Raw genomic sequence first — 4,287 nt, 5'->3', positions numbered from 1 at the left:
AAGGAGATTGACTCATCATAGTTTGAGCTGAAGCCTGTGATGTTCCAAATGCTTCAAACAATGGGTCAATTTAGTGGAATGCACATAGAATATCCACACCTTCACCTTCAACTATTCATGGAGGTGAGTAATTCCTTTATGATAGCTGATGTAGCTGAAGACATATTGAGATTGAAGTTGTTTATGTACTCATTGTGAGATCGAGCACAAGCATGGTTTAATTCGTTGCCACCCAATTCAATATCTACTTGGCAAGAATTATTTGAACACTTTCTAGTAAAGTATTTCCCACCTAGAAAAAAATGCTAAGTTGCGGAATGTGATCACAACTTTTCAAAAAATAGATGTTGAATCCTTATATGAGCAATGGGAAAGATTCAAGGAGTTACATCGTAGTTGCCCTCAACACGGGATTCCATATTGCATCCAATTAGAGACTTTTTATAATAGACTCAACGCACATACAAAGTTGGTGGTAGATGCTTCTGTGAATGGTGCTCTCTTGTCGAAGTCTTATAATGAGGCTTACGAGATCATTGAGAGAATATCCAGTAACAATTACTAGTGGCCAACAAATTGAGCAACTTTAGGAAGATGAGTAGCCGAAGTGCATGAAGTAGACACTCTCACTTCACTCTCAACTCAAGCATCTTCTATCTCTTTAATGTTGAAACAATTTACTACTAACGGTTTAAATCATGTTGCAGAGCAGCCACCAAGCCATTTTGATGTTATTTCCTGTGTATATTTTTCAAGAATTCCCCATCAAATCCCTAGTCTATTTACTATATAGGGAATCAACACTAAAATAGAAGTGGACAAGGGCCACAGTCAAACTTCTGTAATCCTTCATGGTGAATCCATCCAAACTTTTCTTGGAGTAACAAATGAGCTGGACAGAAAAACACTTACAAGTAACATAGAGCAAATCAACCTTAAGGGTTCAACCAATAAGTTTAGAAACCACCGCAAGCTGAACTGTCAAACAATTTGGAAAATTTGTTAAAGGCGTACATGGCTAAAAATGATGACTTAATCCAAAGCCAAGCAGCAACACTAAAACATTTAGAGAACAAAATGGGTCAGTTAGTTACAGAGCTTCGTAATAGACCGAAGGAGCCTTGCCGAGTGACACAGAAAATCCAAGGAATTTGGGTAAGGAACACTACAAGGTAGTTGCTTTACGAATTGGTAAAGCTTTAGAACCCAAGGTTGTTGAGGTTGAAGAAGAACCTGTTAGGGAAAAGGAAAATCAACCAACAATTGAGATTCCTACACCAAAAGAGTCAAATGCTACACAATTTGAAGAGGTAAAATCTAAACTAATGAATTTTGATAAGCTAATACCTTCTTTAGATGGAGATAAATTACCTCTAAAAAGTTGTCCAGTCCAAGCCAAGGTTCCAACACCTCGGTATCCAAAAAGAATCAAATAGTAGAAACAAAAGGTGCAATTCAAGAAGTTTTTTGAATGTTCTAAACCAACTTTACATCAATATACTATTGGTAAAAGCTTTAGAACAAATGCCCAATTATGTTGAGTTCATGAAGGACATTCTATCCAAAAAGAAGAGGCTTAGTGAGTTCGAGACTGTAAGATTAACGAAGGAGTGTAGTGTGTTCTTATAGAACAAACTACATTCGAAAATAGAGGACCCCGAAAGCTTTACTATACCCTATAATTTTGGAGAAACTTATTGTGGTAAAGCTTTATACGATCTTGGAGTGAGCATCAACTTGATTCCATAGTCTATTTTTAAGGTGTTGGGAATAGGTAAAGTAGGACCCACAAGTATGACACTCTAATTGGCGAATTGATCTTTGGCATATCCAGAAGGAAATATCAAGGATGTTTTGGTATGTGTAGATAAGTTTATTTTTCCTGTTGATTTTATTGTCTTAGATTTTGAAACAGATAAGGAAGTACCGATGATAACATGTTAAATTTGCATGATCTTTTGTGTTTCAATAAGCTAATTCTTGAATTGAGCCTTGCTAAATTAGTGATTTTATGTTTTTATCCTGTCAGGAATGCAATTGAGATGCTATGAGTAAAAAAAAAAAGCAAAAAAGGACTAATTTGCAACATATTCAATAAAGTGGGGCTGAATTATAAACTTGGAAATAGTCAAGGACTCATCATATTTCTTTTGACTTTGTAAAAGCCAAAATTAGTAGAAAATCTATTTTTATTTTTATTTAATTTTAATTTTAACTTTGTAAAAGCCAATTATGCATTTTATTTTAATGTTTATACACACTTGTATAATTTTTATTTATTCTTATTTCATCTTTATTTATTTTCATGTCTACTCATATTTATGGTTTTTTACGCTTTCCCTTACATACATTTTAATATTATTTATTTATGCTACTTTGATTCTTTTATTGTATTACGAATATGTGTATTATTGTTATTATTATCATCATCATGTCAAGGTCTTATTTACTTCATATATATAATATTTCTTTTATTATTTCCAATTTGAAAGAGTTTTAACTTTTCATTAACTTTAGCCAATTTAATTAATTTTCCTATTTTATTCCTATTCGAACTTTAGGTCATTTTTCCATCCTATAATTGTTGACATGAAGTTAGTTAAGTAGGTGTTACATTTTAATGAAACCATAAGGTTTTTACACTTGCATTTAGGTTAGTCTTTAAGATCTTTGTCTACCATTTGTCCTAGAAAAAGTATAAATAATACGTAGCATATGTTTTTAGGGTTTTAAACTAATTTTAAATATTGTATAGGATTCCTCTTTAAAATCTTAAATTAATATGTAAATTTTTTTTAGGACTTTAGTTGAGATTAAAACTAAAGATTTTTATAGTTGAATTGTAAATCATGAGTAAGTCTTTTTGTGACGCCCTAAAAACCTAAGTAACTATTTTTGTATGTTGTGTGTATAAATCTATGTTTGCTTCAGTGGTTAAGTGTCCTGGGGAACCTTGAAGAAGCCTAGAGTTCGCGCCTTGGCTTGTGCTAAATTTTGTTTTTGATTTGAATTAAACATGTCTCTGTTTTGTAGGTCTTTTAAAGAAATTTGGTAAAATATGACATAAGAAGTTGGTTGGTCTAAGGGGTAATGGCGTGTTACTATTATTAGTAGGTCTTGGGTTCGAGGCCTATTGCACACAAGGATGTTTATTTTTGTTGCTGAGCAGTGTAGGTAGCTGAAAAGTAGTGGAATTCTGAAGCTAGTGGGCGGTTGGAATGTTTGAAGGGGAGAGGGTGTGTGGCCGAAATTTAGGGGGAGTTTAAAAGGGGTTTGAATTGGTTGGTTAAGGGTTGTGAGGAGAAATTTGGGGAGAAAGTTAAGGAGGGGATAATGGAGTGGAGGGAGTGGTAGAAGTTGATCAAAAGTAGGTTTCCCAAGGATCTAATTCAGTCATACACTATTGGCTGCCGAAACTGTGTGGGGTTTTTGGTTTTCCACTCTTGCTAGCTATCGTTTCTTTTGCTAGTTTCTCTCGATTTTCCTTTCTTTCAGGTTTTTGCAATTATGGATCTTTCTTTTGTTTCTGAAGCCGAGCTGGCTAGTGCTTTTGGGTACTTTCTTTTTAGGGCTATTTCAGTTTCTGTTCTTTTCTCTCTACTCTCTTAGCTGTCGTTCTCCTTGAAACTTTTTGTTTCTGAATACTCTTCTTCTTCCCTCTCAGACCCTTTTGGTTTTCAACTTTAGTCTAAATTGAATCTCTTCTCCTTCCCTTGGCTTATTTGATTACCGCCTTGACCGATTGCATCTTTTCTTTCCTCTCTTTTCATCTAAATATTTGACAAAATCTGTACCCCTCTGTTTAGTTTCGGTTTTTGCAAGTGTTCTTTGGCAAATCGGTAAGCACTTGGTCTTTTCTTGTTTCTCTCAACTCTTATCAAGCCTTTAATCTCTTGCACTATTTTAGTTGATTCCTTTTTTGTTCTTATTACTGAATCTCATCTCCCTTTTCCTGTGTGGTGTTCGTGGGTTCCTAGTCTTTCGAGGAGTGGAAGAGCTGCAAGTGATAACCGAATGTATGAAACCTTTCCTCATTTTCCAATCGAAGGTAGCTTTGTTGTGGTTATCACGTTCAATTGGGGCATGTTGGCTTACATTCCTTGGTGTGGTCGAATGCTCCTTTCCCTTGTACTAATGAGTTTTGGTTTCTATGTAATAGTACATGATGTTTCAAGCCATGTGTTAGGCAATTGTGTTAATGGATGTCACTGATAACGCAGATTTTTTGCAAGGAGTAAGAGATCAATTTTAGTTAGCGATCTAGGAGGACTAAGCCACAGTTGGCCA

General features: G+C 34.7%; 1 non-coding gene across 1 annotated transcript; it reads right to left on the bottom strand.

Annotated features, from left to right (window-relative positions):
• Positions 1-308: 308 nt before the first annotated feature.
• LOC128293524 (small nucleolar RNA R71) lies at positions 309-414 on the bottom strand. Its single transcript, XR_008283705.1, has one exon. It is a non-coding gene; the product is annotated as a small nucleolar RNA R71 (small nucleolar RNA).
• Positions 415-4,287: the final 3,873 nt, after the last annotated feature.

This window comes from Gossypium arboreum, chromosome 5 (assembly GCF_025698485.1).
Source record: "Gossypium arboreum isolate Shixiya-1 chromosome 5, ASM2569848v2, whole genome shotgun sequence".
Taxonomy (NCBI): Eukaryota; Viridiplantae; Streptophyta; class Magnoliopsida; order Malvales; family Malvaceae; genus Gossypium; species Gossypium arboreum.
Note: the sequence above shows the minus strand (reverse complement) of the source record. Positions and strands in the feature narration are given on the sequence as shown.